We start from the raw sequence: 22,177 nt of genomic DNA on the forward strand, positions 1-22,177 counted from the left end.
TTTCTAAAGGAATTTATGCACTTTGTAATCGCAGGAGGACTTGCATTGGAGAAGATTATGTTGAAATGTGGTACAGCTTTGTACCACTTCTGCAGAATAAGTAATATTTTAAAAAATATTTAAGGTTTTCATTTGACTCACCCTCGTATGTATGTGTAGAATCTTTCTGTTCTCTGATACATTCTTTGGTTTAGGAATAAACCTCATTCTCTTCAGATGTTGCCTCTAAGTAGCTTCTGTGACTCACATATGACGTCGGTCAAAGCCATAGAGTAGAAACATCTCTAGAATGAGCACTGTGTGCTGCATATGTTGTCAACAGTAAGCTGAAATTTTCACGTGATATCGGGATGACTCTTTTTAAGACCAGTCACCTTGGCCGTCAAGACCCGTCATGTCAAGTCAAAACAATTCACAATGTATCTGAAATGGCAGCATTAAGACAAGTCGTCAGCATACCATGACATCACGTCACGGCAGGTCAGATTTTCCTGGGAAGGAAGTGTCGATAGCATCATCTTCTGCTAACATTGCAAGTTAACCTATTTTGACGTACTCACTCGTGTTATAGTACTGGATATTGTGTTTTGTACCTTCTTAATCTTTATTTAATTATTGTTCTTTCTTTTTGTGGCAAATTGTAAATGTTGCATGCCAGCTTGGATGTTTTTTCATTGGATTTTCTTACACAAGCAATGTGAGATATCGGAAAGCGGAAAATTACTTAGGTTTGACAACAACAGAACAGACAGCGCCCACTTTCCCATACCAAGAAATGTCGATGTTTTGAGATGTTGTTTCACGTCTCAGCACTTCAAACAAAAATGATCGAGAAAATGCGTTATGAGTTTTTCTTTGGCCATAAATAACCTTAGTTCCTCAATTGCAATACTATACTCTGTTCTGCCGGCCGCTGTGACCGAGCTGTTCTAGGCACTTCACTCTGGAACCACACAACTGCTACAGTCGCAGGTTCGAATCCTGCCTCTGGCATGTATGTTTGTGATGTCCTTAGGTTAGTTAGGTTTAAGTAGTTCTAAGTTCTAGGGGACTGATGACCTCAGAAGTTAAGTTCCATAGTGCTCAGAGCCATTTGAACCATTTTGAAATACACTCTGACACGGACTAAGCGAACTGACATGACATGACATGATGGACAGTGTGAATACACGCTGACGTGGCGGTGCCGTGACGTGATGCCCGCTAATTTTGCTCATCACAGCTGAGAGCAATTTATTCCAGGTATCAAATGGAAACTGTTACGGTGTCTACAAAACGCCTTTCCCAAACACGCAGCACATACGGAGGGCATCTATCTGAACTAACGACATGGCGACATTCACAACATACAGGACGTTTTACAGACAAACGTGTGGCACTCCAACATCACATGACCACAGTGGTAGTGTGTGTCGACAACAGAGGATCAGTTCTGTGTATCTGAATGCTCGCTGTGTGGTCTAAGCCGAGGATGAAATTGGACACTAGAATTTATTCGCTGTTTTTTTTCTGTTTGATCATTAAATAAGGCGTCTTTATTGTCCTTGTGACAATGTAATTCTCATCCTTAACATCAGGGCAGTACTGTCGCATTATCTTGGCATCTCATCTTCCTACGGCTGAATTGGTAGAGACTGCGCGAATTTGAGCTGCTGATATGTTGATTCATTTCGCTGTCAACTTTGGCATTCAGGTCATAGTCGTGACACTATAGTGGTCTGCAAAATGTTGGTTACAATGCAAAATATTTTAATGGCATACTTTCGCAATTTTCTGTACCATTGTATGTATGAGTAATGGACATGTTTGTCATTTAAACTTGCATACGATGTGGGTATTCCTTTCGGCATGATGTCATATTTTTCTACTAAGAACATACTATTTACACCTTGTGATCACAAATAACATTGTTCTTCCAAAGATATATTTATAAATGTATTCACAGACAACATAGTTCTTCCAAAAATGTATGGTTTTATGTACCTATGACCTTCCTGTGAACATGGATTATCGAACGTGGACTTACAACCTACGCTATTCATTTTTGGCCATCAGTCAACCAGTATCTTCCATAATCTATTTTCAGACCAAATTCACTATACATCTAAGTACTGCACTGACGTTCATTCTATGGCTCGATTGTTGAATGACTGGAAAACATGTTTGCTACCTGTCTGTCATAGGTTGAGACAATTTTGTACTTGCCTGCGCGCTGGGACATCCATATCAATAGAACTTGAAGATGACTTCACTTACAAATCTCTAATTATACCCAACATTGTTGAACTTGATAATGACTTAAGGCCAAAATCATGAGGTTTATGCCTTCTGACTGTACAAACTTCCTTATTCTATGTTATTATTACTCAAAAGCTATGCTTGTCATAGCTTAATGCTGGGTTCTGTTTTGGTGATACGTAACTTGTAGCAGTGAGGATCAGTTACACGTGACCTCTTACGCAGTTGTGTATCCCATGATCTGATAGGTTCATCGACGACGAGTTCATCTAGCAGCCCGCACACGAATCGGATATCGCTGGTAATGACGAGAGCAATTATTGCTTGCAATTGGTCACAAAACACATCAGCAATTTATATAGCAATTTCAATTGGTAATTTGTACGGCAGTAGGTCTGGAACATCTATCGAAAATTATCTGCAGTGATTAGCATAACTCTGTATGTCGATTAAAACTCGTAGTAAAACAGAGATGAAATGTATTAAAGTTGTATTAGTACGTTTCCGACTGGAAACTGTAACATATCAACTAAAATGGTGTTCAGTTTCGGCATTTCTAGCAAGGGCTCAGTATTACGCCAAACTTATATGTCTTATAGTATATTTTATGCTGTATAACATTGTTGTCACTTCATTTTCCTCAAAATTGTCCTGGGAAAGAACTACTCATGAGAAATCTATTCGTGAAAAATGTGTGTGTTTGCTAACTGACACGCATTTTTAAGGCATAATATCTAGGAACCCATAATGAGAGAACTAGATTACAGATATAAATTTGTAGAAAATTTTATGCTCTTCAAAATTTGTTTAACCGAAATTTCCACTGGAAAGTAGACAGCTGGGGGAAACGATTTTTGTCGTTATTTAGTTTGGTTTTTCGAATGTGGCCATATGCACACGTGCGCTACAATGTTAAGACCTTAGATTTTACAACTGGGGGGAAGTTCATATAACGTACTGAAAAACTGAAATTACCGAAATAATTGCGATCGCGGTTTATTAATTGCACTGGGCTACAGGGTGTACGGAAATTCCCGTTACAAATTTCTGGGACTTGTAGAAGGGAGTGAGTACCTAATATTTTGAATAGGAACCCACGTCCGGAAACGTACGTTAGGAATTCAGATGTTTAACTGACCCAGTCCTGCTTCACGAATTGAATTCGGCGTGACGCAGTCCAGCTATTAGATAACGATTCGAAAGGAGCCACAAGGAAATATCAACTTAATCAGTTAACTACATTTCTACATCTACATGGATACTCAGCAAATCACATTTAAGTGCCTGGCAGAGGGTTCATCAGCCGGCCACGGTGGTCTCGCGGTTCTAGGCGCGCAGTCCGGAACCGTGCGACTGCTACGGTCGCAGGTTCGAATCCTGCCTCGGGCATGGATGTGTGTGATGTCCTTAGGTTAGTTAGGTTTAAGTAGTTCTAAGTTCTAGGGGACTGATGACCACAGCAGTTGAGTCCCATAGTGCTCAGAGCCATTTGAACCATTTGAAGAGGGTTCATCGAACCACCTTCCCAATTGTCTATTATTCCAATCTCGCATAGCGCGCGGTAAGAATGAACACCTATATCTTTCCGTACGAGCTTTGATTTCCCTTGTTTTATTTTGGTGATCGTTCCTCCCTATGTAGGTCGGTGTCAACAAAATATTTTCGCATTCGGAGGAGAAAGCTGGTGATTGGAATTGCGTGAGAAGTTTCCGTCGCAACAAAGAACGCCTTTCTTTTAATGGTGTCCAGCGCAAATCCTGTATCATTTCTGTGTCAGTCTCTCCCATATTTAGCGATAACACAAAACGTGCTGCCTTTCTTTGAACTTTTTCGGTGTACTCCTTCAGTCCTATCTGGTAAGGATGCCACACCGAGCAGCAGTATTCTAAAAGAGGACGGACAAGCGTCTCCTTAGTAGGTCTGTTACATTTTCTAAGTGTCCTGCCAATAAAACGCAGTTGTTGGTTAGCCTTCCCCACAACATCTTCTGTGTGTTCCTTCCAATTTAAGTTGTTCGTAATTGTAATACCTAGGTACTGAGTTGAATTTACAGCTTTTAGGTTAGACTGATTTATCGTGTAAGCAAAGTTTAACGAGTTCCTTTTAGCACTCATGTGGATGACCTCACACTTTTCGTTAATTAGGGTCAACTGCCACTTTTGGCTCCATTCAGATATCTTTTCTATATCGTTTTTCAGTTTGTTTTGGTTTTCTGATGACTTTATTAGTCGATAAACGACAGCGTCATCTGCAAACAACTGAAGACAGCTGCTCAGATTGTCTCCAAATTCGTTAAAATAGATAAGGAACAGCGAAGGGCCTATAACACTACCTTCGGAAACGCCATAAATCACTTGTGTTTTACTCTATGACTTCCCGTCAATTACTATGAACTGTGACCTCACTGACAGGAAATCACAAATCCAGTCACATAACTGAGACGACATTCCATAAGCACGCAATTTCACTACGAGCCGCTTGTGTGGTACAGGGTCAAAAGCTTTCCGGAAATCCAGAAATAGGAATCGATCTGAAATCCCTTGTCAATAGCACTCAACACTTCATGTGAATAAAGAGATAGTTGTGTTTCACCGGAACGATGTTTTCTAAACCCATGTTGACTGTTTGTCAATAGACCGTTTTCTTCGAGGTAATTCATAATGTCCGAACATAATATATGTTCTAAAATCCTCCTGCATATCGACGATAACGATATGGGCCTGTAATTTAGTGGATTACTCCTACTACCTTTCTTGAATATTGGTGTGACTTGCGCAATTTTCCAGTCTTTGGGTACGGATCTTTCGTCGAGCGAACGGTTGTGTATGTTTGTTAAGTATGGAACTAATGCATCAGCATACTCCGAAAGGAACCTAATTGGTATACAGTCTGGACCAGAAGACTTGCTTTTGTTAAGTGATTTAAGTGGCTTCACTACTCCAAGGATATTTACTTCTACGTTACTCATGTTGGCAGCTGTTCTCGATTCGAATTCTGGAATATTTACTTCGTCTTCTTTTGTGAAGGCATTCCGGAAGGCTGTGTTTAGTAACTCTACTTTGGCAGCAATGTCTTCGATAGTATCTCCATTGCTATCATGCGGAGAAGGCACTAATTATTTCTTGCCACTAACATACTTCACATACGACCAGAATCTCTTTGGATTTTCTGCCAGGTTTAGAGATAAAGTTTCGTTGTGGGTGCTGGTATAGGCATCTCGCATAGAAGTCCGCACTAAATTTCGAGCTTCTGTAAAGGATCGCCAATCTTGGGCATTTTGGGTCTGTTTAAATTTGACATGTTTGTTTCGTTGTTTCTGCGACAGCCCCAGGGCGACCTCCCACTCGACTACAGGTGAGGAGTCAGCCTCAACTCGAGCAGTAACTGGGTTGGCCACCAGTGAGGACCGATCGGAGGACTCTGACGTGCTGGACTTCCGTTGGATCCCCACAGGCGGCCCACAACAGTGGTGCCCATCCACTGCAGCCTCAAGCTGTGTAACTGAAGTCATCACAGCATGAAGCTGAGAGCGAAGTGTCACCAACTCGGCTCGCATCCGCACACAACAATCGCAGTCCCTGTCCATACTAAAGGCCATGGAAAACTGAACTATGCAGATAAACGGACTGTCAGCACGTGCTGTGCAACTACACTGTAGACCCCGACGAAAACGCACGAACTATATCTAGTAATACGCAGATATTCAAAAACCTATCTACCGAAGCACTCAAGTGAAACTAAATAATTTGCCCCCGATTAGGAACTTTTAATATGCAACAAAATCGGTTTAATTTCCGACCCAAACAAAAACGCGACAACTGTTTCTATTAGATATTAAATTTACACGCAGAAACACAAAAAACAGAACTATTACAACACAGATGATATAATAAAATTCGTTTATGATTAGGAACTCGTAAGTGACAAAAGCCGTTTACTTCCCTGTTGCTGCGTCTGTCTCAGTCGGCTACTGCAGCTTTGTATTAACACACTACATCCTTGCATACACGTGATTATATACAAGCATCGGAGTCACACTGGGTTGAAAATACGCTGCAGCAACACCCTTATACTGAAACTTTTTGATCGCCATTGGTGGGGAGGTCTGCGTGCCTCAGTGATCCAGATGGCCGTAATGTAGGTGCAACCACAATGGAGGGGTATCTGTTGAGAGGCCAGACAAACATGTGGTTCCTGAAGTGAGGCAGCATCCTTCTCAGTAGTCGCAGGGGCAACAGTCTGGATGATTGACTGATCTGGCCTTGTAACACTAACCCAAACGGCCTTGCTGTGCTGGTACTGCGAACAGCTTAAAGCAAGGGAAAACTACAGCCATAATTTTTCCCGAGGGCATATTGCTTTACTGTATGGTTAAATGATGATGCGTCCTCTTGGGTAAAATATTCCGGAGGTAAAATACTCCCCCATTCGGATCTCTGCGGGGGGGGGGGGGGAGGGGGGGGGCACTACTCAAGAGGACGTTGTTATCAGGAGAAAGAAAACTGGCGTTCTACAGATCGGAGCGTGGAATGTCAGATCCCTTAACTGGGCAGGTAGGTTAGTGTGGTGTCACCGCTAGACACCACACTTGCTAGGTGGTAACTTAAATCGGCCGCGGTCCTGTAGTACATGTCGGACCCGCGTGTCGCCACTGTGTAATCGCAAACCTAGCGCCACCACATGGCAGGTCACAAGACACGGACTAGACCTCGCCCCCAGTTGTACGGACGACATTGCTTGCGACTAGACCTACGAAGTCTTCCTCTCCTTTGCCGAGAGACAGATAGAATAGCCTTCAGCTTAGTCCATAGCTACGACCTAGCAAGGCGCCATTTGTATCAGTGCTTATAGCTTACGAATATTCAAGAGAGATGTATTCCAAGGACTAATTAAAAGTTAAGTAACAAGCATCTACGTACTTTTCTTCTTATTCATTAATAAGTCTCCTGTTCCAGTACTTCACGCCCGTCTGCGTTAGTTTAGCGTGCACCTAGCCACTTCATTGTGTCTACGCTGTATGAACTAGACACAACAGTTAGAAAATTTAAAAAGGGACATGGATAGGTTGAAGTTAGATATAGTGGGAATTAGTGAAGTTCGGTGGCAGGAGGAACAAGACTTTTGGTCATGTGAATACAGGGTTATAAATACAAAGTCAAATAGGGGTAATGCAGGAGTAGGGTTAATAATGAATAAAAAATTGGAGTGCGGGTAAACTACTATAAACAGCATAGTGAACACATTATTGTGGCCAAGATAGACACGAAGCCCATGGCTACCACAGTAGTACAAGCTTATACTGCAACTAGCTCTGCAGATGATGAAATTGATGAAATGTATGTTGAGATAAAAGAAATTATTCAGCTAGTGAAGGGAGACAAAAATTTAATAGTCATGGGAGAGAAGGAAACATAGTAGGTGAATATCGATTGGGGGTAATAAATGAAAGAGGAAACCGTCTGGTAGAATTTTGCACAGAACATAACTTAATCATAGCTAACACTTGGTTCAAGAATCATAAAAGAAGGTTGTATATATGGAAGAATCCTGGAGATACGAGAAGGTATCAGATAGATTATATAATGGTAAGACAAAGATTTCGGAACCAGGTTTTAAATTGTAAGACATTTCCAGGAGCAGATGTGGACTCTGACCACAATCTATTGGTTATGAACTGTAGATTAAAACTGAAGAAACTGCAAAAAGGAGGGAATTCAAGGAGATGGGACCTGGATGAAATGACTAAACCAGAGATTGTACGGAGTTTTAGGGAGCGCATAAGGGAACAATTGACAGGAATGGGGGAAAGAAATACAGTAGAAGAAGAATTGGTAGGTCTGAGCGATGAAGTAGTGAAGGCAGCAGAGGATCAAGTAGGTAAAAAGACGAGGGCTAGTAGAAATCCTTGGGTAACATAAGAAATATTGAATTCAATTGACGAAAGGAGGAAATACAAAAATGCAGTAAATGAAGCAGTCAAAAAGAAATACAAACGTCTCAAAAATGAGATCGACAGGAAGTGCAAAATGGCTAAGCAGGGATGGCTAGAGGACAAATGTAAGGATGTAGAGGCTTATCTCACCAGGGGTAAGATAGATACTGCCTACAGGAAAATTAAAGATACATTTGGAGAAAAGAGAACCGCTTGTATGAATATCAAGAGCTCAGATGGAAACCCAGTTCTAAGCAAAGAAGGGAAAGCAGAAACGTGGAAGGAGTATATAGAGGGTCTATACAAGGGCGATGTACCTGAGGACAATGTTATGGAAATTGAAGAGGATGTAGATGAAGTTGAAATGGGAGATATCATACTGCGTGAAGAGTCTGACAGAGCACTGAAAGACCTGAGTCGAAACAAGGCCCCGAAAGTAGACAACAATCCATTAGAACTACTGACGGCCTTGGGAGAGCCAGTCCTGACAAAACTACCATCTGGTGAGCAAGATGTATGAGACAGATGAAATAACCTCAGACTTCAAGAAGAAAATAAACATTCCAATCCCAAAGAAAGTAGGTGTTGACGGATGTGAAAATTACCGAACTATCAGTTTAATAAGTCACAGCTGCAAAATACTAACGCGAATTCTTTACAGACGAATGGAAAAACTGGTAGAAGCCGACCTCAGGGAAGATCAGTTTGGATTCCGTACAAATGTTGGAACACATGAGGCAATACTGACCCTTCGAGTTATCTTAGAAGAAAGATTAAGGAGAGGCAAACCTACTTTTCTAGCATTTGTAGACTTAGAGAAAGCTTATGACAATGTTGATTGGAATACTCTCTTTCAAATTCTGAAGGTGGCAGGGGTAAAATACAGGGAGCGAAAGGCTATTTACAATTTGTACAGAAACCAGATGGCAGTTATAAGAGTCGAGGGGCATGAAAGGGAAGCAGTGGTTAGGAAAGGAGTGAGACAGGGTTGTAGCCTCTCCCCGATCTTATTCAATTTCGATATTGAGCAAGCAGTGAAGGAAACAAAAGAAAAGTTCGGAGTAGGTATTAAAATCCATGGAAAAGAAATAAAAACTTTGAGGTTCGCCGATGACATTGTAATTCTGTCAGAGACAACAAAGGACTTGGAAGAGCAGTTAAACAGAATGGACAGTGTCTTGAAAGGAAGATATAAGATGAACATCAACAAAAGCAAAACGAGGATAATGGAATGTAGTCGAATTAAGTCGGGTGATGCTGAGGGAATTGGATTAGAAAATGAAACACTTAAAGTAGTAAAGGAGTTTTGCTATTTGGGGAGCAAAATAACTGATGATGGTCGAAGTAGAGAGGATATAAAATGTTGACTGGCAATGGCAAGGAAAGCGTTTCTGAAGAAGAGAAATTTGTAAACATCGAGTATAGATTTAAGTGTCAGGACGTCGTTTCTGAAAGTATTTGTATGGATTGTAGCCATCTATGGAAGTGAAACATGGACGATACATAGTTTGGACAAAAAGAGAATAGAATCTTTCTAAATGTGGTGCTACAGAAGAATGTTGAAGATTAGATGGGTAGATCACATAACTAATGAGGAGGTATTGAATAGAACTGGGGAGAAGAGGAGTTTGTGGCACAACTAGAAAAGAAGAAGGGACCGGTTGGTAGGACATGTTCTGAGGCATCAAGGGATCACAAATTTAGCATTGGAGGGCAGCGTGGAGGGTAAAAATCGTAGATGGAGACCAAGGGATGAATACACTAAGCAGATTCAGAAGGATGTAGGTTGCAGTAGGTACTGGGAGATGAAGCTTGCACAGGATAGAGTAGCATGGAGAGCTGCATCAAACCAGTCTGAGGACTGAAGACCACAACAACAACATTTACACCTCCTCGAAAATATGGAAAGCAAAGAGCTGGTAGTAAAAGCGATTTGGTTCACAGTATCAAAGATGAAGAAGCGGTCACAGCTCTTAAAGTATGCGTTTTAGAGTACTCGTTTGCTAAGCCTTTTTTGCTTTCAATAATCTTTGTCGGAATATCCCTGACTACTGAACATTCCTCCTGAGACACCAAGTGCATTTCCGTGTGTCACATTTCGCAGTTCGCGGTTCTGTGGCACCAGCTGGTTATCACCAACACGACACCACAGCATCACAGCTATCGTTTCGTTCAGTATAGCGTTTTCGAAACAAGGTCATTCGTGTGTCACACAGCATATGATGAAGATAAAACTATCGTCAGTGTCAAAGTAGGTGTCATCAAATTTGTACCAAATTTTCTGATTCACATATCAGAGAAACCCAAGCCACAAAAGATATTCGAGACGACTAGAAAGGCATGCTGTTTTGGCATTGACGACAACACATCCAACTTTTCTACTTGTTGCGAAACACAATCAATGGTTACAGTATGGGTTCTGCCTATGAGTAACTGTAATCGATAAAAACTCTTGTGGAAGAAGGAGAAAAAGAGAGAGACAGAACGCTGAAAGCTATCTGCGTTTCGAGAACATATATCAATTATACATGTTCACTGGCATAACACAAATGTCACGAACTATGTACGAGCATTTCTGCACATTTCTCAACTGATCTGGGGGGCAAGTAACTCACACCACAAAAATTCACAACGGCTACTGGTCAGCATCACAACTATGTACGCTCTCTTACTGACTGGTGGATTATTCTTACCTTTGCGCCGAGAAGACTTCCTTGCCCACACTGAGAACTGAAATTCAAATCTCGTGTTACCGATGTGTTTCAACGAAAACTGGTAACTTCGAATTCTCTTTTTGTGCAGGTGTCGATAACAGAACAACCATGGCAAGTGACGAAAAGCAGATTTGCTATGTGTCAGAGCCGCGTTTCTCGAACTTTTCGACTCTGGGGCATACCAACTTACGTTTCAAACTTTCGTCACACCATTGCATATGACCTTTCTTCCCAGACGTAGAAAAGCGAACACATTATGTTGATAAAATACGTTTTTTAATTACAATGCGTATAGTAATGTATAACGGGTGATTTCTTACGAATTGGGCGATTCCAAGAAAAGATTTGGCGATAAGTTTTGTTTGGTCTAGATGTGATATCTGCTGAAGATGGGAACAAAACAAACTCCGTCCGAACACGCCCTGAAGGCTCAACGGTTCCGACCGGCCACAGAGTCATCCTGAGCTCACAGGTATTACTGGATGTAGATACAATGGGCATGTGGTGAGCACACCACTCTCCGAGCTGTTGTCAGTTTTGGTGACCGGAGCTGCTACTTCTCACTCAAGTAGCTCCTCAATTGACCTCACGAGGGCTGAGCACATCCCACTGACCAACAGAACTCGGCAGACCTGGGCGGTCAGCAATCCAAGTGCTAGCCAAACCCGACAGCGCTTAACTTAGGTGATCTGATGGGAACGGGTGATACCACTGCGGCAAAGCCGTTTGCCGGGAGATCAGAAGGCATTAAAAATCTTACGACACAGCTGATGTGTATTTGTGTACATCACGCTGTGCAGTCTAACCACAGTCTAGGCCAACAGGTACTCTCAACACACTGGTGGCCGTTTTTGTAATGCACTGCGACGGCAGCGCTCTAAGCGAACAGAGGCTGCACTTCTGAATACCACAAGGGATGAGTGCGGGCATTATCGTATATGTTTGTCTGACAACATAGTCTTCACAAAAGCGAGCGTATTTAGTGCAGTAAAAGGGAACATTGACTACAAAATTACGGCGTATTTGTCTCTCTTTAGTTTGCTAAGGATCCTAGGAGGTTTGGAGTGGTACATTAAGCGGGGTTTACGAGTGCACATGTCGGTTGCGCAAGATGACTTACACACGTAAAAATGTGCGTGTGAACGCCCAAAACAGCACGTCGTCGCAAGTGATGCACGTCGAAATAAAAGTTGAAACCAGGTGTACCTACTTGCGCACATTGGCACACATTGGCTGTACTTGCTTGGACTCAAAATTCTCACACTCGCGTGCGAGGTCACAGGCGCACGAAAACATGCCCGAGTAAACGCCGCTTTATGGGACAGTTTGCTTACGACTGCCTCGCGACGTCCTGTCACCAGCTTGTGATCTCATAGCGGCGTTACTGACTCTCGATCACGGGGCTCCGGGTTCGATTTCCGCCCGTGTGGCGAATTTCCACCTCCCGGTACAGGGTGTGTGTATCAGTGACGCGTCAGCTGAAAAGACTTCCACGAAGCGGTCGAACCTCCCGGAAGAGGTCCGCCGGCCATTAACGCTACACGCACATTTCATTGTGTTGTATATTACAGATATTTACCGATGAATGTTGTTTTCGTTTAAGGACAAAAACGTGCTAGTAATCAGCAGAAGACTTGGCCTTTTACAGAAGAACCTCTTATAAGTACCCAGGCGCATCTTGGTTACACAAAAGTCACTGTTTGCATATTAAAATCGAAATTTCACATTTTCGTTTCTCACATGTTCGCATGCACTTTGCGGCTCTGCACGGTCAACTTTCAATCATTATTCTGCAACATTATCACACGTATTCATAGCTCCTTAAATCCGCATCCGAGCAAGATGATGGCTGAGCTCCCAGCTGAACTCCTTAGGCTTGACAGGGCGATTCTTTAGCCAACAAAATAGGCACGAACGTACTGTCCTCTGATTGCCTGATACGCATCACAGTCCATCCGATATTAGTATCAAACCGCGTAAGCGTTTTTCACATTTGACCAATCACAACTTAATAGCTTTTGTGAACAGTTTACTAAATGAATAAATTTAGGAACTGCACAATCTTCAAGATAACTCCCGCTTTAAACAACAGAATTATCATAAAAATGTGTATAGTTTCACCGGTCCCATAAACTGACTGGTCCTACATCACAAAATTCTCCTGAGAGTATAATCCACTTTTTCTGTGCAGTCACAGCTCTCACGCTAACTCAGTTAATGGATATAACAGTAGTCATTTACTATCTCATTTTCCATTAACTCGATCATTCATATTAACAAACAATCCAGTAATAATTAATGGACTGATGACCATAGATGTTAAGTCCCATAGTGCTCAGAGCCAATAATTAATGACAGTCATAATAATCATAATAACTTCAGTTTTTTTGCTAAATATGTTTTAAACTCTTGATAATTTCGTAGTCCATAAAAAGCTGACAACTTTCGATCGCAGCTGTAACTACCTGCAAGCAGTCAGTGGACCACGACTCGCTGTGTGAAGCTGTCTGTTCGCTATCGTCCCTTAGTTAACACAGGTGCGATGTGAAGCGCTACGTCTCAACTTCCAGACAGTCCAGTGAATGTGGAACATAGGAAACACGTGTGAAATATGTACTTTATTTAACGTACTAAATAAGCCACCATAACTCTGGCTGAAGAGAAAATCACACAGACGCGACAAAAAACACCCTCTAAAGAACAAAACAGTTTTTCGTCAAGGAAGAAACCAAAGCTGCAGTTGTTGCCTCCTCTGAGCCACGGATAGCAAGACTGTTCAACACAGTCACCCTCTGGAGAAAAAGTAATTCCACTCGGGCAACATTCGCTTATTAACAGACGTGTCGGGGTGTAATCCTTAGGCACCAGACCAAATTGTTAGAATACACGTCAAGAATAATTGCTACCATAATCAGAACAAACAGCAGCAGAAATGTGTGCTGTTGTTTTCAGCAGAGTAAGCTGCAGTTACACTGAGGTGATAAAATTCATGCGATAGCGACGTGCACTTATACAGAAGGCGGCAGTATGGTGTACAGATGGTACAAAAGGGCACTGCGTTGTCGGAGCTGTCGTTCGTACTCAGATGAATCATGTGGAAAGGTTTCCGACGTGATTATGTCTACACGGCGGGGTTAACAGACTTTGAACGCCGAATGGTAGTTGGAGCTCGACATATGGGACATTCCATTTTGGAAACCGCTCGGGAATCCAATATGCCCAGATCCACAGTGTTAAGAGTGTGCCGATGACACCACATTTCAGGCATTACCTCTCACCATGGAGAACAAAGTGGCCGACGGCGTTCACTTAACGACCGATAGCAAGGGCGTTTGCGTAGAGTTGTCTATGCTAATAGGCAAGTAACACTGCGTGAAATAACCGCAAAAATCAATGTGGGATTTAACTACGAACGTGTCTGTCAGGACAGCGCAGCGAAATTTCCGCGTCAGCGGGCTGAGGCAGCAGACGACCGACGGGAGTGCCTTCGCTAACAGCACGACGTCGGCTGCAGCGGCTCTCCTGGGCTCGTGAGCGTGTCGGTTGGACCCTAGGCGCCTGGAAAATGTTAGCCTGGTCACGTGAGTTCCGATTTCAGCTGGTAAGAGCTGATGTGAGGGTTCGAGTGTGGCACAAACCCCATACAGTCAGGGACCCGAATAATCAACAGGGCAAGGTGGTGGATCCATAATGGCGTGCACTGTGTTTACACGGGATGCACGAGGTCCTCTGAATATTCGGCTGCTTGCAGATCACTTACAGCTATTCCAGGACGTCGTGTTCCTAAAAAGCGATGGAATTTTTATGAATGACCATGCATTATGTTACTGGGCCACAATTGTTCGCAATTGATTTATGTAACATTCTGTAAATTTCAAGCGCGTTGCAGCACTAAGCCGGGGAAACGGCATCTGACACGATATTAGGAGGTATCCCAATGACTGTTTTCACTCAAGTGTATTTTGTATTCCAACCTATTTCTTCTGGAATCAGTTGTACGATACGTTACTGAATCAGTGAGATTCGTCTGTTTTTACATTTACTTCACGATCCTTCATGTCTCTTCATAATATGCCACTGGATGTAACGCAAATACATAGTAACTATTCCTTTAATTGAGTAGAAATATTAAAAACTACTATTTACCTTATGGCTCGCTTTTTCCCGCTCAGGGCAGTTTATGTTGGTTAGAATGTCGAGTTACTGTGTCGAAAGTAAACACTCAGATAATAACCAGAATGATAAATGCTGCTGTCACAGAACATAAAAAGGCGAATATGTCCCAGCCGAAGTTAGGGTACTAGAAAACGAAACTACCTTTTCGACTCCCTGGCACTGTCAAATACGCTTTGTAGTGTGAAACGGGTTGCTTTAGATTCTACGACTGAGGGCACAAGTGTGTAAACTGTATTGACATGTTCAATGTCTCAATATTTGCACAGAAATACACGCTTTTACACAGTTTACAATGTGACAACGTTAAGACGGTTGTCAGAATAACGCATCTCGTCAACATCTGAAAGTGAACTAATCTTAAACACAATAATGTTAAATAATCCTAAACACAACAATATTAAAATTTAACTAGAAGTGTCTTGACAACAATTATTCTTACAATTACGTTATGATGTTGGCCAGTACTATGATAAATCATTCGATTCTGGTTAAAAGTTTGGTACTATTTAGGATGACAATCAAGTCTACATAGGATGGTTGGTTTCGTGACAAGTTGAGCAAAAGATTACCCAAGGTCGCTCGAGTTTACAGTGGACACAAGCTGGTGAACGAACAAGTTACACTTCTGCATGCGGTATTTACCTCAGCTACGACGAGCCGTCGTTTGCATGGCTGCTCTTGTCCTCTGGAATTCCTATTAAACTAATTAAAACCTTTGCTGATTTTTCCGGCAGAAACTCTCCCTATGTTTCTCGTTTATGAGAAAACATATACTCATCCCTAGTCTTGGAATGTGGCGATATGCACGCACATGGCTGGAGCCGTGTACATATTATAATGCCCTCTCAGTTCTCGTAAGAACAATTAACTAACTTGCTGGTTCGTTACTCTACAGTTAGAGCTCAATGACGCTACAGTTAATTTCTAGCTGGATTTCAGTCATTGTCAACGCAGTGTTCACACAAATTTCTCCTCTGCATCGCACAGAGCATTATACGCCCCGTTCTGTACTAGATGCCAGTTCAAAGCAGAGCCCTCGAAAATTTTCGTCGTTTTTCAGGCCAAGCTGTCTCCCCACCTGGGTTCTTTTCGTCTCCACTTCACGGCTATTTTCGACCAATAGGACCGTTCCTCTTATTTTATGGAAACTGTCTCTACCAACTGGAAGCGTCCTGCCATTAAACTGTGTCGAAACTTTGGCTCTTTACTCCTTCCTAATGCGTTTCCCCCAGTTGGACGTTTTGTGCCCTCTCCAGATGCCTAAATGCGTACATTGTCTCTCACGTGTCTACCACTCACTGGGGACGTGATCAAAATGAGTCAATGGTTTCGTTCATGTCCATTTGGAATTCGAAACGCAGTTTTCTAAAGCTTTTTTTCCTGTTCTCCCTCAGGTGGACCATTATCTGCACTCCCGTCAGAGTCACCCCGGTTAGACGGTCATTGACTCACCTAGGGACGCGTCCTAAGTGATTTCGGTTGTACCTCCCATGGCGCGGCCTTGCCTCTGCTCTTGTCCTCTGAAATTCCAAACCAAAATGTTTCTTCTCCATGCTTGTTTCACCTTCTGCTCATAGACATGCATTATATAGGATCTGTGCGTTAATTATCGTCGGTTGAGTGTCATCCCTTTTGCATTACATATTTATGGGCAAATTTGGTCATTACTGCCAAAGTAAGGTAGGTGTCATATTCACCTTCCAGTGCTCTTATGTAAGATGCGAAACTGACCTTTATTTATTCTGCCACCTTACATATACTCCTCCTTCCACGTTCAGTTTTGTGCTGGGTCGATCAATGATTGAGAAATTGATTGAAGTCAGTGCAAAATTGTTTGCAACTGCTGACTGTAGCAACTGACATATTTACTGACCAATTTCCTATTTTAATATTTTGCATAACTTAAATAGTGGTTCGAATCAGTCTCTTTACCATTTTTATTTTACATTGTACTCGATTTCATGATTACGGATTAGACCTCATAAGTGATTTTCTTTTTTCTTTTAAAATTTAACATTGACTCTAATTTTCTGATTTTTATATAATTCTATTTAATTAATGTAAGGTACATTTTTAATTTTAATTTAAATTCAAGCAATTTGAGTATATATATGTAACTTTTTGGCATCTCTAACACGTTTCTTTTTCGGGACTGATCGGTTGTTTGCTTACCTAATTTATGTTAAATGATGATGGATATGTATTAAAGTTGAGGAAACTTTCATTTAACATTATCCTCACCTCTTATAACAAATTCTGCTTTTCTCTAACTTTCATTTCAATTATTATTATGACAGTTTAATCTCTTACAATAAAGCTTTAAGAGCTACTCCCATGACTTTAAAGGCATAATCCTATATATAATCATGGTTATATTCCCCAAAAATCTTAATTCTATGCATTATAACTTTAGAAAAATTTTCAAATTTGACTTTTACAAACATATTAAATTTCTAAGCCTACTAATTACTTAATAAAATTTACATTGACATCTTGGAATAGCTAAACCCGTCCATATTTAGCTATCCTATATTTTTAACGAACACATTATACTAGAATCTTAACTTCTCAAAATGTTAATATTAGTTTTTCTTAACTTAAGCATGTTGAAAAATATGGAATGCAGGGAAATGTTATTGATATGTCAAGATAAACAAAGAACATAGTTAATAAAGATCTATTGCTAACACATAAAAGTTTTCAATTTCAGATATTTTTAAACACAATCAAAAATTTTAATTGTTTGTTTTTTCAGTTTGTACGGTTAGTAGTCTGTCAGAGACAGTTCTTTCTCCTACATCTTTAACATGATTCATTAAAATTGTCACTTTTTTCCTTCATGTGTTTCGATGTGTCTCCATCAAACATGGAATGACAGTCATCTGTGTGCGTTGCTGTGTTTCTGTTGAGCCTGGAATGACGCTTCGTATGTGCCTCGCCGCATTTCCGCTGAGCATGGAATGAGAGTTGGCTTGCGCCTCGCTGCGTTTCCGTTGAGCATGGAATGACGGTCGGTACGCAGCTCGCCGTGTGTCTGCTGAGCATGGAATGACGGTCGGCAGCGAGGAACGTTGCTGAAGGTCTGAGCGTGTCGTGAATGTGTGGTATAAATATTCAAAAGTCCTTATGGCAAATTGCAACATCTTCAGACGTCATACCGAGAAGTGGGAGATGGCTACTCGTATGGAAACCTAAAGACGAATTGACTAACGATGAACCAGCATAAAGAGTCGACGAATGATGAAGAAAAGTTTTATGCTGCCAAAAAAAAAGTATCTCCAATGCAACGTCACCATGGGCATACGCATCCAGAGACAGCAAAGGAATTGGAAGAGCAGTTGAACGGAATGGCCAGTGTCTTGAAAGGAGGATATACGATGAACATCAACAAAAGCAAAACGAGGATAATGGAATGCAGTCGACCTAAGTCGGGTGATGCTGTGTGAATTAGATTGGGAAATGAGACACTTAAAGTAGTAAAGGAGTTTTGCTATTTGGGGAGCAAAATAACTGATGATGGTCGAAGTAGAGAGGATATAAAATGTAGACTGGCAATGGCAAGGAAAGTGTTTCTGAAGAAGAGAAATTTGTTAACATCGAGTATAGATTTAAGTGTCAGGAAGTCGTCCCTGAAAGTATTTGTATGGAGTGTAGCCATGTATGGAAGTGAAACATGGACGATAAATTGTTTGGAGAAGAAGAGAATAGAAGCTTAGGAAATGTGGTGCTACAGAAGAATGCTGAAGATTAGATGGGTAGATCACATAACTAATGAGGAGGTACTGAATAGGATTGGGGAGAAGAGGAGTTTGTGGCACAACTGGACTAGAAGAAGGGATCGGTTGGTAGGACATGTTCTGAGGCATCAAGGGATCACCAATTTAGTATTGGAGGGCAGAGTGGAGGGTAATAATCGTAGAGGGAGACCAAGGTATGAATACACTAAGCATATTCAGAAGGATGTAGGTTGCAGTACATACTGGGAGATGAAGAAGCTTGCACAGGACAGAGTAGCATGGAGAGCTGCATCAAACCAGTCTGAGGACTGAAGACAACAACAACAACAACTGCTACAACAGTTAAATTGGATTCTCGTTGGTAGTTAAATGCTATACCGTTCTTGTATGGGAAGGGATTTGAAAAGGTTTCTTGATCTCTTCTGGTCCTGGTTCTTCTTTCTTCCAAATCTTCTGTGTTGCATCTTCTGTTCTTGGTACATCTTGCTGTCTTCTCACTTGTGTCTTCGTTCTTCTCTGGACCAGGTATTGGGATTGGAGACCTGTTTAACCTCGTTATCGTTAATCCGTTCTTAAGGCATCTTCTTTGAAATTGTTGTGTATTCCTTATTGTACTCAGTTGTTCATCTAGATAGGTTGGACAGCCTTCCACCGTTTTCTTGCTCCGTCCCATGAGTGTTCAGGGATTGTTTCGTAGTTGTTGGATTTCGTATGGTCTGATAACAGTTTTCGCTATTCTATATATTAAGTTACAGAAATGTACTTCTTCTTCTTCCTGTGGTGAATCTAATCATCCCCGCCGTAATATGTCCGCCCCTGTTCCGATTCGGTGGACATCCTTAGTCTCTCGATGTGACGCTTTAAACAGTTCACGATAGAAGTGCCAAGTATCTAAAACTTTCGCAAAACCATTGTTATCACGCTTTTGTGCGGCTTTTGTATGAATAAAGCTCACGTCATGGTACATGTTGTTGTGTCCGGGATACGTTGTAGCTCTCCAGACTTTTCCACAGAGGAGTTATACTCTAGGAGCGTTGCTTCCACCGAGGCCTCTTCTTTTGTTATCTCGTAAGCTGACGTACCAGGCACCCACACTCGGTGTTTCTTCCTCTCACGCCTAACCTCTATCCTCAGTCTTGTCGTCGATCTGGCTGCATTGATGCTGCACCTTGTCTGCTGACTTAATATCTAATATAATGTTTGTCCTTGATATGATAATCTTACTTTCCTTACATCCTTACCTACTTTTAAAACCCTTACTGCTTTAAACTACGCTACAAACTTTACAAACGTTAATTTTTTATAACTTTACAAAAAGCATAATTAATTCTATAAAAATGTTTTTCTTATCACTACTTTTACTTATTTATCTTTTCCTCATTTTATTTAATTCTTCCTTAAGATAAAGGTCATGGTTTCCTCATCTTCATCACGATGGATAGTAAGAGTGAGATTTATGGTGATGTCAGTTAGTAAGTTAATGAATTTTTCCCAATATCCCTTATTTTTAGTGTTCTAACTACAAGTATATTATGTTATTTTGAAAAATTTGCATCTTGACTCCGACTCCGGCGTCTTTTCCTCTGCAATCTCTTCTTTTTTGCATTACCTGTAACAGAACTTCGAAATATACTTTATCTCTACAATTGTTATTTTCCTTTCTAAAAATTTTCTCTGTTGTACTATTGAGTTCTTTTTAAAGCTTAATTTTTTTTTCTCAGTTGTACTTATCCCTTTCTTCTTTTTCTCGATAGCAAACTTTTGTATTCCTTTCTTCCCTCATCATACTCTTCCTTATTGAAATTTTTTCTGGGTTACTCTTACTTCCCACTGTTTACCTCCTTCCACGAAATATCACATATCTTGCTTAGCTTAATAATTCAATTCTCTTTCCTAATTTTTATCTCCTAACGACTTCTTATATTTATTTCCATCATATCTCTCTTTCAGCATCAGTTTGTGGTACCTTTCATAAACCATATATGATATGCTTCACTGATTCCCCAAAAATATCTACTCAGTTATTTGTTCACCATCCTCCATGGAACAAATTAGAAATGCCTGTCTCTTTCCTACCTAATTATCTATTTCCTTCCTACTTCTTTACTTCCTTCCTTCTAAAAAAATCAACTTCCTTCTCCTTCACACTACGTCTTTAAGAGAGAATCTACTATTATTTAGTCAAACTATCCACATGCTGGTCTCTATTTTCCTCCTCGTTTTTAACTCTTTCCTCAGATCACATTTTGTTTGCAGAAGGGTGACTTTAGTTCTTACTTTCCTGTCTTTTCTTCATAACATTCTTTTTTATCTTCTTATGAAATTTATTTTATTTATTTAACTGAGATAAGTACTCATTAAAAATTTTATCTCTGTGCATTTTGTTATCTTTCATACCCTTTGATTTCTGAACATTTAATAGAACTAAATTCTCTTGCGGAGGTACTATTTTTTCTTTTGTCTACGCTTTATATATTTTACATGACTCACATAGTGCAAACCCAATGATTTTGTCGTTTTTCTATTAAAGAAATCGACTGCATTATCATGGACTACTTTACTCACTTCCATGGGGCCTCTGTATGTAGAAAAGAATTTAATTTCAACGCCATAGCCTTCCTGTTGCTTGGTGCTAAATTTACTTGATGTCGATGTTTTTCTTTGGGTACTGGTGGGGCTTCACTTCTAACTTGGGTATCACTATTGGTGTTATCGGTGTTGCTTTATCCTCTTGGCTTACTATTTTCTCTCTCCGTTTCGTTTACAATTTGATCCACATCCTCAATTTTTATACTACTGTCTATATTCACCGTTTATAACTCCTGTTCCTCATCGTCGGTCGATTCCCAGTCAATTGAATCCCAGTATACTGGTATTTGTATCTGATAACCCCCTAAACCTACTTCAGAATCTTGCTGCTCAAAACTAAGTCTATTTACATGTTTAATTATATTTACTTCATTATTCGATTGAATCAATTGTGACTGGTCTTCGTACCGTTCATCTCGTCAATTCTGTCTTTACCTGGGTTTGGTGATCTCAACTCGACTTCCTGTACCGGTTCATTTCGCGTGTTTTGGTCCGCTGAAGCCTGATTTTCTCAACCTTTCTGCGTTCTGGCCATCCATTTCCACCTTAATAACCTGGATTTTTCTGCTGAGAACCTCTAAACCTCCCAGCTTCGTTTTCATGGGGATTAAATCTCGGATCATAGTACCACCGTAGTTTCTAGGACCAAATCCACTATTGCAATTCCGCGGTCCACCAAAACTATAATTATTTTTTGCCATCTGTGCGTTTCCAAAACCATAGTTATTATTACAGAATGAGATTTTCATTCTGCAGCGGAGTGTGCGCTGATATGAAACTTCCTGGCAGAT

The sequence above is a fragment of the Schistocerca nitens genome, chromosome 11 (assembly GCF_023898315.1).
Source record: "Schistocerca nitens isolate TAMUIC-IGC-003100 chromosome 11, iqSchNite1.1, whole genome shotgun sequence".
Classification (NCBI taxonomy): domain Eukaryota; kingdom Metazoa; phylum Arthropoda; class Insecta; order Orthoptera; family Acrididae; genus Schistocerca; species Schistocerca nitens.